At 44.0% G+C, this 12,078-nt stretch overlaps 1 protein-coding gene across 1 annotated transcript in view; it reads left to right on the top strand.

The window, feature by feature from the left end:
* Window positions 1-1,698: 1,698 nt before the first annotated feature.
* The window catches only part of CAMSAP3 (calmodulin regulated spectrin associated protein family member 3), an 83,207-nt gene continuing 72,827 nt past the window's right edge, over window positions 1,699-12,078 (top strand). The window contains exon 1 of the mRNA XM_053297607.1: window positions 1,699-1,718. The gene's annotated coding sequence lies outside the window, so the exon portion shown is untranslated. The remainder of the gene's footprint in view (window positions 1,719-12,078) is intronic.

Genomic DNA, 12,078 nt, shown 5'->3' with positions numbered 1-12,078 from the left:
GATTCATCTTGAGCGGGCTCTAAAATTAACTGAGTGGACATAAAAAAAAACTTGTGAGCGCAGGCATGTGTGCATGCCTTAGAGGGAACACTGGACCCAGAGCTTTTTGAGGCTAGACATGTGAGAGTGTCTGAAGTGGGCCTCAGCCTTTGAAGCAACAGAACATTCCCCCACAAACTGACCAATTCACCTCTGCCTCTAACAATTAAGCATGAGTTACTTCATGTCCAACTGTAATAAGCCAAATGTTTATCAAAGAAAAAGAAATAGGTTTAGCAGGAAAAGAGTTGTAGGCAAGATTAAACATATAAATGCAGTTCCGGTGGGTACCTTCTGATACAGCAGGCTAAGGACAAACTGGGGTGTCTCTCAGGGTGAAAGTGGCAGCCCAGTGATTCTCCTAGATGGTTTATCAGCCCTACAGTCAAATTGGACAGCCCAGCCCAGCCCCGTCCCATTACTATGACAGCAAGTGCACAGTTCAGTCTTTTAAAGCGCTGCATTGAAATAGGCATGTTCTTACTGGTATGGGCAGGTGTGGGTGAGGTGGAGGGCTTTCAGGGAGGAAATGCATCTACTCACTGAGAGCTGGGATGATTTCCTTGGCAGATTCCATTTTGGTGTGTGAGAGAGATGTGGAGGTTGAGATGTGTAAAGCATGCTGCAACTTTCAGTTAACACAGACTAGCAGTTTTCTGCTCTTTCTTCTTATTTTTAAAAGCACATGAGCAAGATCCAGCCAAATGAGAGAACCACTGTGTGCTGCAAAGCAGAAGGTCGTAGGAACTTAAAGCTGAGTCTGAAATAGACTTATTAAGGAGTCAGGCCTATGGAACAGTGGGCCTTACTTCTGTGTAAGCATACAGCAGATGCTGCAATAACCCATTTAGACTTGAAAGTGCCAGAAACTGTTATGTTTGCTGCAATAAACTAACAGAGCTACTCTTTGAAAATGCATAGGATTATGGTGTCAGGCTGCAATTTGGTGCCCACTTACTTGGAAGTAAGCATCAATTAATTCCATGGGGCTTTCTTTTGAGTAAATATACATAGTAACATCTGTTAAACACATTATTACGACCACCAGGTGAAGGTTGATTTGAAACTCCTCTTTTAGTGACTGTTTCCTTATAGTGAATTGTTACTTTGGAGGGTTTTTTCCATTCCTTACCTCCTTGGATATTAGAGGGCTGATTCAGATATTCAGTGATGGTTGCTTGGGCTTTGCCACTTGTATGAATTGACCAGTAGGCTGAATGTCTGAATCAGCCCAAACAAGCTGGCTAGCCAGTTGTGATGAGAGTTCACAGTGACACCTTAGGATCCTATAGTGAGACTGAAGAAGTCACCCAGAGTATCTTAGAGCATATAATACTGTATGTAAAAGAGAGGGATTGGGGCATGAGGATGGGAGAAGAGAAAGTATGTCTGTCCTTATTGCCAGAGTCAATGACCTGCAGAGGCACCTTTCCCATCTAACCTGCAGGTGGCAACAGAGTCAAGTAAGACAGACTCAGCATTACATGCCTTGTCTTGAAAATATATGATTGGGGAGTGGCAGTTTAGGATCTGGCTGTTGGGGCCGTGAAGTTGCAAGTTTATGCTTTTCTCCCGGAGGGGTAGTCCAGACTGCAGCTCTCACCATCACGTGTTCTCTGCTTGTAGAGCTTTAATTGGACATGCCTGGACCATTTAATCCTCTTACCTTCTAGACTGAGGTATGTGTATCACATGGTTGGTACAGAGCCTCTGGGGAATGTGAACCCTAAGCCAGGGATTAACCTTCTCTGGCCGCCTCTGCAATTGGAGTGAGACAGACTGCATGCCTCCAAGGACTCCATGCAAACACAGGCTAGGGCCATGCAAAGCCCTCTTTTTTTACCTAGAACAGAGGTTGAGCTTGTGATGGGACAGATGGATCTAAGACAGGGCGCTGGTAAGGACAGGGTTGTCCATGACATCTCTGCAACCATATAATGCCTAGATGTCACTTCTTGAGAATCCGATATAGCAGTATAGCAATGCTGCTGCCACAGTTTAGGACTGAGCAGGCAAGGAGTGTTGCTTTCTTGATGCTTATTTTGCAGGTCATCTGAGGATGCTGTCCCAGAACAGAGATCTGAAGGGCTATGCAGCTACAGTAGCACCCAGTTGGACAAGAGTGGCACACCTAGTGAGCCTGTTTGTTGGAAGGAGGAGCAGGCAGTAGCCCCCAGGAGACAGACTTTGGGAAAGAAGCCAAGGGTGTGCCAACAGGCATTTCAGGGGTGGGAGAGGAGCTGGCTGCCAAGGCCTGTTGGAACCTGTATGGCCCTGGCGCCTGCAGAGGGGATGTGACTGTGTGTGCCAGGGTTGGGCCAGGTCGCACGTGTTGGTGAGGCTGTCATCTAGAAATATATATTTTTTAAATGATCTCAGTAGTGTTGCCAGGTGTCCTTATTTTAAGAGAAGGTTTCTACAGAACCTCGACTGAGCTCACCAAACAGAAATGCAACAGCTGCACAGAACTGGACAGCTGTGTTCCATGCCCCATCCTAACTTGGGAAATAGCTCAGTGTGTGTATGGATCTGGCTCTGCGGCTTTTCTTGTATCTTTCTGCAAGAAAGGTTTAGAACAAGCATTCATTGGTGGTGGTTTTCCTAACAAACATGCTGGACAATTGGAACCGTATTTGTGTCACTGCGTCTCTTTGTGGTTCACTGGACCCATTTCAAGCCTGTATGTGGATTTTAGCCATGTTTCAAAATCTGCTTTAAGCAGCCAGTCTAAGACAGTGTTCGTATGTTTTAATAAGTACAAGATATCTGCATACTAGTGGTCTACTTTCACAGGTGGATAAAAGCAGAGGAGGAGATTTGCATGAGATTGTAAGTAGTTTCTCCTCCAAGGTTCGAAAAAACACTTAGGCTTCTTAGAATGTCCTGTGGGAACTAGCAAAGAATGGCAGCAGCGTGGAGGAAGGAGGAGCCAACTGGGGAAGGAACTGGTGAGTGGGAAGACGCTGAGAAGGCCAGTGGCACAGCCTGTGAGGAATGTCTACATGTGGACATCCCTCTTCACAAATAGAGGAAACAATTATCTTGCACTGACAGATTGATGAGGGAAAGCTAGTTACAATGGCCATGCCTAAAGGTCCCTCCTAGAGACCTAAGTGATAGCTCTTGTTTTTCAGCAGTGACAGCATCTGGATACAAACAATCATATACCATGTGTCCATATACCCGTAACACAACCATATACCAGTGACACAAAAAAACATATAAATATGTGGATGTGACAACTTGTAACTCACGGTGGGGTTACTGCAGCCTTGTAGGGCAAGGCTGCACAACTTTGGCCCTCCAGCTGCTGTGGGACTACAACTCCCACTAACCTGACTATTTGCCACTGTGCTTGAGGATGATGGGAGTTGTAGTCCAACAACAGCTGGAAGGCCGACATTGTGCAGTCCTGTTGTAGGGGAACCAGTCATTTGTAGCATCTGGCCATAGGGGAAAGTGAACATTACTACTTCCTCATGTTTCTGATTGGATATTCAGGCATGTATTAAGAATGCCTCATCAAGTACCTGGATACTGAAGGTGATGGGTTCCTCTGCTGCATAATTGCAATCACCTTGTCCTTGCAGTCAGGTTACAAGTGGCTAGCACCTGGCAAATAGCTTCATACACAACAGCCACAGATAGAAATAATGTGACCCCTTAGTTTGTAAAATGAGAGATGCTGGGGGCCTGGGGCTTAAACCTGCCTGAAGGAGTTGTCCTTATCTTTGTGGGTTGTTTATTTAATTACAAAAGCAAAAGCAAAAGTTAACATATTCAGCAGTGAACTAATATTATTTTACAGAGAGAGATCAGAGGTCTTACTGGCTGGGACATAGGACACAGGGACATAGCAAGCTGCCTTATATCGAATCAGACCATTTAATTGGTCCACGTAGCTCAGTATTGTCCACAATGACTGGCAGCAGCTCTTCAAGGTTACAGGCAGGAGTCTCTGCCAACCCTATCTGGAGATGCCAGGGAGTGAACCTGGGACCCTCTGCTCTTCCATTGAACTATAGCCCTATATCTTACAGAGCTCACATGTTGTCTCCCATCCAAATGCAAACCAGAGCAGACCTTGCTTAGCAAAGGGGACAAATAATGCTTGCAGCTATCACAAGTCAATTCTCCTCCTCTCAGAAAAGGAGGCACTCAGATTATGGAACACTCTCTGCCTTGTGAGGCCCAGATGGCTCCCTTATTGCCAGCTTTTGAGTAAATGGTTAAGATCCATCTGTTCCATCTTGCCATTTATTTGTGAGGAGGGGCTCTTTGTTGTGCTCTGTAATGCTGGCTCTAGCTTATGAATTGATCATTGTCTATCTTCTTTTTATCTACTGATTTTCCTGCTTAAACTTTGTTAGAAGCAGCTTGGGGGTTCCTTGAGTGTGACCAAAAGGCAGAATAGATTTAAAACACACACACACACACACACACACACACACACACACACACACACAGTTACAAGTCCGAGTCATTTGATTTGAGTGGTGGTTTGGTGATGGAGGGGCACTGCAAATGAATGTAGAACAGCAAATTCCAAGTAGTCAAATATAAATAATGTGACTTATTAATAAAACTAAATTACTGGGAACAGATTTATGTTGATGATTAGTTAGGAGAATACTGTCTGCCTGCATGATTTTCCTTATATCTCTGTAAGTATCAGAAAGCGAGGCGTCCATATATTCCAGCTCACCAATGCTCCAGGTCTCTTCCCTGCATCATTAGCTTCCAGGCTTCTCCCACCTGCCACAACTACAGCCCTGGTCTCAGGCCTAATATTAAAACAGGTTCTCGGGTTTGGTCCTTGCTGAAATTAAGTCCTGGTAGGATTAAGATGCAATGAAAAACAAACAAAACCCCCAAAGGTAGTGCTGAATTTGAATGGCTGGCAAGAGCTGACCACAAAATGACAACAGTAAAATAAGCTTCCTCTTCCACAGACAGTACCCATTGTGTGCTCGTAATCAGGAGAACTAATGTGCAAGGAAGCCACTGGTGTGTATGCGCTGCAGTCTCCAATGGCTGAGTTAGGTTTACCACATGGACACCATTTGTCCTGGCATTGCAGAGTTCTGTACCATACATAGAGAGAAGGAACTGGAATGTGAGTGGGCAGTCATCCCAGTAGGTAAAGACACCACAGAGCCACTGGTGACATGAATTTGGGGCAAGCCAGAACTTGAAGCACATTGACCCAGTTGCAGGGGAGTAATGGCAGGTGAGAGGGCACGCCCTCAACTCCTGTCTGTGGCTTCCAGCGGCATCTGGTGGGCCACTGTGCGAAACAGGATGCTGGACTAGATGGGCCTTGGGCCTGATCCAGCAGGGCTGTTCTTATGTTCTTATGACCCCAATCACACCTCTCAGTCTCAGGTACACCCTGACTGACACATCGGTTCCCAATTCTAACGTTATTCACAAAATGCCCCTTAGTCCTTCATTATATTAAAATGCCTCTCATTAGGTCTTCATCGTTTTCAGGATTTGCCTGCAACAGTGTGTACAATAGTTGCTAGGGACCACCTTGGTGCCTGTCAAATTAGCAATGAAAGGGCTCTTTCCTCAGCTGCATCCAGCATTTGCTTTTACAGCAAGAACATTAGAGAAACAGAAGCAGCCTTAATGCTAACCTGGTGCCAACAACTGTACTGGGTCCTCACTGCCTTAGAGTGCTATTGGCCAATTCTTTTCCACAGCTACAGCTCTTGCCCCTAAGAAATGCCATCCTTAGTGCTAGACTCCTAAGATCTCACCCCCTTAATGGAATACATAGTTGTTAGGAAACGTACCTGATTTTAAATACCTGTTTTATACAAGAGATATTGAGGTCATTCACATGACCAGCCCTACCTAGGTAACCCTGCTTTTAAACCCAGGCTAAAAGTGAGGAAGGAGGACAGGTGCACACCTCCAACCTCACTGCCTAGTTGTGTGGACTGGCAGCTGCTCCTGGGATGCTGGCAGCCATCTTGGCCATAGAGCCTGGGGAAGGAGTGGCCTAGCAACATGACACTTTCCCAGTGTACCATGCTGCTTCCATGGTGCATTGTGGGATAACTGGCAGCCTGACTTCCTTCCCCTGCCTTTCATTTATTTATTTGTTTATTTATTTATTTATTCATCAAATTTGTACACCGCCCCAAACTTTCGTTTCTGGATGGTTAACAATAGCATAAAACAAGTTTAAAACATATACAAAAAACTTAAAACAATTTAAAAATAAACCAGAGCTTAAAACCTAAAAAATTTAGGAAGCTGAGAAAGCTTAGGCGAAAAGATGGGTTTTCAGGTGTTTTTTGAAAATTGCCAGAGATGGGGAGGATTGTATCTCAGCAGGGAGCGTATTCCACAATCTTGGGGCAGCGACCAAGAAGGCCTGTCTCTGTGTAGCCACCAAACAAGTTGGCGGTAACTGGAAACGGACCTCGTCAGATGACCTCAATGGGCGGTGGGGCTGGTAGTGAAGAAGACGCTCTTTTAGATACCCAGGGCCTAAATTGTTGAGGGCTTTATAAGTTATAACCAGTACTTTGTATTTTGTCCGGAAACCTATTGGCAGCCAGTGTAGCTCCATCAGTAAAGGAGTAACGTGGTCTCTCCGAGATGACGAATTGCCATACTGCTTCCCGTGATGCTCATGTGGGCACATGGGCGGAAGATGAGCTCTGGTTGTGAGGGGGAAGGCGAGTAGGCTACTGCCTTCCCTCAAGGTCTCCCCCTCCCACTGTTTGGTCATATGAATGGCCTTAATCTCTAACGAGGGGTGTAGTAAGGTTGGAGTGGGTCCTGGGTCAAAAGGTGAAGATGGGTCCCACTCCCTGCCTCCCTCACTACTACTTCAGAGAGGTGCAAGGGGGAGAGCAAAAAGTAAGCTGCTGCCCAGCTGGTGGGCCCCCCTCCTTCAGGGGCCCAGGGATATTTGCACCCCCACTTGATTATTGCAGCGATGCCCCTGTCTCTACCTCAGTGAAGTTTCTTAGAAATGACACTCCTACAGTTCCTCCGTTCTTACAAATGCCCATGGGTCTCAGTTATAAAACTGGGAGATAGGATCCCCCAGGGAGCTAAAAGTCACAAAGGGTGGTAAGTGCTGAGATCTTGTAGAAGGACAAGCAAAACTTGGGCAGCGTCTTCCCCTTCATTCACAGAAGCGCTCTCTTTCTGAAAACCAGAGCGAAGTGCCTCTTCAAGTAACAACTGTGAAGAAGGAGTTGCCCTTCAGGTTAATGCCTAGAGCAGCCAGCCAAACTTCATTACCTCTGCCCCAACTTCCCTCCTCTTTCCTAGGCCCAAAGAGCCTGGCTGGGGCATGTAACTGGTTTGTATCTGCTTTGTACCACTTTTAATTTCATCCCCCGCTTACATGGCAGTCAAGCACAAAGACCAAGTTTGTACAGGATTTTAACTAGCTGGCAATGACTAATTCCATAACTGTTGTCATCAAATTTATTAGGGCCAACTGGGATGCTATGAAATAAATACAAGTGGTGGAAGAAGAACTGCTTTAAGGCTTAGGATCTGCTAACCCGGCCCAGCCAAGGTTCAAAATTGCCTTAGAAAATGAGCATGACACCAGTTGATCTAATCAGACTATTTTCTAAAAGGTGGGTGCAAAGCAGATTTAGTCAAAACTACTATTTAAAACAAAGTAATTCATCATGCAAGAGAAGTCAATTAAAATAGCTTAAAATAGCAAAAAGCAAGATGACTTAGGTGGCTACTTTCTTACACTACGTGGCTAAGAGGGGAATAGCAAGCAAGGTCTGAGATTATATATATAACCCTATAACTCTATAAATTATAACTATATATATATATAGTGTGTATGTGTTTATACATACATACATACATACATACATAATATATACATAATATAAACATATACGTGTGTGTGTGTGTGTGTGTACATGTGCATGCTGTGCATATCCTTTGTTCAGAGGCGTATCTAGGGAAAATAGCGCCTAGGGCAAGCACTGAAATTGTGCCCCCTGTCCAAACATCTGACACCCATCTTTCAGATAACTCTACCATAATATCAGCTGAAAAATACAAGTCAAGCTCATTAATCTTTTAATATTTCAAAAACTATTTAGCAGTGGACGTAGCCAGACCAAAAAAATGCTGGGAAACTACAAATTTCAGTATGCTGAGGCTCATGAAATACCCAAATACTATGTGGAGGTGTACTTGGAAAACTAAACAGAAGTGCCTGTCTAATTCCCTACTATGCATTGTAGCATCACTATTACATAAGTTTTAAAAATAAATGGAGAATTTGACTTTTCCCAGATACTCTCAAAATAATTAAAGGATATGCAAAGTAAGCTGTATCACTGCTTGGAATAAATTCTAGTATTTCAGAAAGACAGTTAAAATGAGAGAAAGAGAGCAAGAAACTCCCAGAGGGGCTTAATACAAAGGATTTCACACTGATTCAAAGACAAACTCACCATTAATAGCCATATTATTAAGACATCACATTTAACTCACTTATCACAAGAAGCAAAGTAAGAGCAAATGAATACAATCCTAGCTCAAAAGCTTCAGCTCAGTATTCACAAGCCCTGATTCTCTGTACATAGTGCCAAACTGAATATGTGTACAGTGACTTACATTATATTAAATTTAAATTTTTTTTTTTAACCTGTAGCCCTTTCGGGGGGCTTCCTACAGGCCATGGGGTGTGGAGTCTGCAAAGGTTTCCCCTCCCCCCACTGGCCTCTTAATTCACCACTGCAGCCCGTCCCAAGCTGAGGGCCTTGCAGGGACCATTTGAGCATGTGCTTTGGCCATTTTAAAAAAAAATTTTTTTTTAAATGGCCACCAAAAACAAAATAGCCACTGCTCATGCTCAATTGGCATCTGCAAGGCCTGTCATGGCCTAGGGCCTCACAGAGGCCATCTGAGCATGCACAGTGGCCATTTTGTTATCGGCAGCCATTTTTTTCCATTTTAAAAAATGGCGCTCCCTTTCAAGTGGTGCCCGGGGCACGTGCCCTGCCTGCCCTACCATAGATAAGCCCCTGCCTTTGTTTCAGAGCATATCAATCTGGCATCAAATCATATGTGTTTTCTGGGCTCTACCGCAGCTAAGCTTCTATTTTTTATTTTATTTTATTTTTATTTTACATTTATATCCCGCTTTTCCTCCAAGGAGCCCAGAGCGGTGTATTACATGCTTGAGTTTCTCTTTCACAATAACCCTGTTAAGTAGGTTAGGCTGAGAGAGAAGTGACTGGCCCAGAGTCACCCAGCTAGTTTCATGGCTGAATGGGGATTTGAACTCGGGTCTCCCTGGCCCTAGTCCAGCACTCTAACCACTACACCACGCTGGCATTTGACATGTGGGATCAGGAAATAGCCAAAAAGATGCTTCTTTATCTCACCTCTTTTAAAACTTTGACATTCAGGATTTGAGAAAAGATTATCCACCTCCAATGATACGGCTGGATGTGGAGAAATTTCTCCAAATCAGAAATGCTCTCCAGATTTCAAGGGCCTACATGATAAGGGAAATCACAGCCATCCCTTGCCAACCGTTTAGGTTCGATTCTGGCAAAACCTCGCTGTTGGCAAATTCACGGTTGGCAAGGCAATAAGGTTTATGGGAAACAGTGGATTAGGGGCACCATGGTTGCGAAAAGACAAAAGAAAAAAGAAAAAATGCTCAAAAATCACCAAAATTCTCTTAAAATTGCCAAGAGTCATCAAGAGGAGTGCACAGATTGAACCTCTGGATATTTTTGACACACACACACACACACCCAAATCTCTAAAAGCACTTTTGACCCCATCCCCCATTGGTAAAAATCACTTTAAATTGCGAGTAGTCAGCAGGATCAGCAAGAGGAATTAGCGGATTGAACCTCTGAATCCCCCAAAATCACAACCCACCCCCAAATCACAAAAAAACTTACCAGACTGTGGATACTCGGGTTACGGCTGGTGAGACTGGTCACAATTTCTCAGTCGTGCGATTGGGAAAACCACAAATTGGCGAAGGATGACTGTAGTCAAAATAGTTCCATTGAAATATGCCCTATGTGTTCTTTTTATTTTATGGATCTACTCTGAGTAATTTTCCTCCTCATGTCAACCATGGTCTTCAAGGTTCCCCCAAGGAGAAAGTTCAGATAATTTTCTCAACATTCCCATCAGGTTTTCAATCTTCATGCTAATATCTTGAATAAATGCATTTTTTGCTTAACTGCAAATATTTAGCATTGGAGATTTCAGAAGAGGATAGTATTTCTACCTGTCACTTCTCTGGAAAGACTTGGGAAATTCTCAAGAGCAATTCAGGAATATTTTATAGGAATTGGAATGGTGGAGAGAGAGAGAAAAAAATTATCCGTACAACAAAAGAATCCACACAAGAAAAATAAATACAAGCACTGATAATTCCCTCAATACGGAGCTTGGCCCTTTAAAACATGGAAATGAGTGATGTCAAACTGGCCAAACTTTAAAACATCATGGCACTATTCCTCACAGAGTGATAGATTAGTGTTGGGGTTAGTGGAATTGGAGCCAGGCAAGAAAGTGGGGGGTGAGATAAACAGGAGGAAGCATGCTTGCTAACAGTGGCTGGCATTCAGACTAGGTAAAGTGCTATGTGAAAAGTGGCAGTGCTCCCAATGGCCTTGACAAATTCAGCAGTGGCAATAACATGTGGGAGGTAAATTTCGACAGCCTCCCCTTCTCTCAGAAGTGCGCTTTGCCATATGAAAATATGCCCCGGAGGGCTATGTAGCCTTCAGGAACATATTTTTGGGTGATACAGAGTGCTTCCAGGGGAAGGAGAGATCATCAACATTCACCCCTTCCCCATGCAAGCACCGCACCTGCATAAGTCGGGAACTCATTGGAAACACTGCTGCTTCTCATGTAGTACAAGTGCTTCCTTGGTCTGGATGTCGACCACTGTTTTCAATTAGCCTTTGGCACTGGGTTGGCGGTGTCCCAGAGTTAAATTTTAAAAGTGGTTTAAGAAGTTTGAGGAACATTAACAGCGCACCTTATTATTGATAGAAAGTCTGATGAATCTTATTTCAAGGTGTTTTAGCATGATTATCCTTGAGGACACACCTGCATATGAATGTCTCCAGCTTCTTTTTGGAATCTTAGCATCTGAGACATTTTTCTTTTGAAGGGTACAATGGGGCACAAGGGCATACAGACAGGAGAGAGGGTGTATTATCCATGTTCTTAGGTTGTCAGACCCTGCTTTGCTTCCCTTCTGAAGGACATGGGAAGGATGAAGGCAGGCTTAGTTCAGCTTATAGATGGTTTGTGGAGAGGAGATGCCCTAAATGGGCATAGGCACTCATCAAACTAAACTAAAGGGCACAGATTAGCCCTGTAAGTGAGATTGTCATGTAGCCCTTTTTTGTTTGAACCACTCAGTATTGAACTTCTTCATCTTATTCATGCACTAAACCGTGAAACATGAGTTAAAGTGCTTGTAAAGTTCCCCATCCCTGACTCCAGAACACAGTGAAAACAGCATTGCAGCGATGATTTCCTCATTGCCTTCAAATAGCACAGCCAAGAACTTCTCAGCCCCCACCCCAGCCTCTCTCCTTCCTGCCACTCTATTTAATCAGCTACGATACACACATCTGGTAGCTATCCCATAACCATGCAAAGAGGCAGCTACTTCCATAGAAATATAACTCTGGTGCATTTCTTACGATGTTCCTGGAAAGCAGGCAAATGTAGCCTGAGTTGTATGATGGCTGACAGAGGGAGAAAACAAGAAACAGAAAGCGACTGGTTGCTTGTTTGTTGAAAATGTGGAAACCAGAATTGCATTTCAGGTCTTGTGGAAAGTTTGGTTTGTGGAGCTGTGGCTTGTAGAGTACTCTGAACACAGGCTGAATGTTTGGGAGTGAAATCCCTCATTTTAATCCTTCTTTTCCATGTACATTTGTTTTGTTTTTGAACTGCTACCCCTAGTATATGAATGCTTACAACAATATTTTCCACCACCTCCCAAGCTTATCTTAAACATGGTTTATGCATGTG

Source organism: Hemicordylus capensis, chromosome 2, assembly GCF_027244095.1.
Source record: "Hemicordylus capensis ecotype Gifberg chromosome 2, rHemCap1.1.pri, whole genome shotgun sequence".
Taxonomy (NCBI): Eukaryota; Metazoa; Chordata; class Lepidosauria; order Squamata; family Cordylidae; genus Hemicordylus; species Hemicordylus capensis.
Note: the sequence above shows the minus strand (reverse complement) of the source record. Positions and strands in the feature narration are given on the sequence as shown.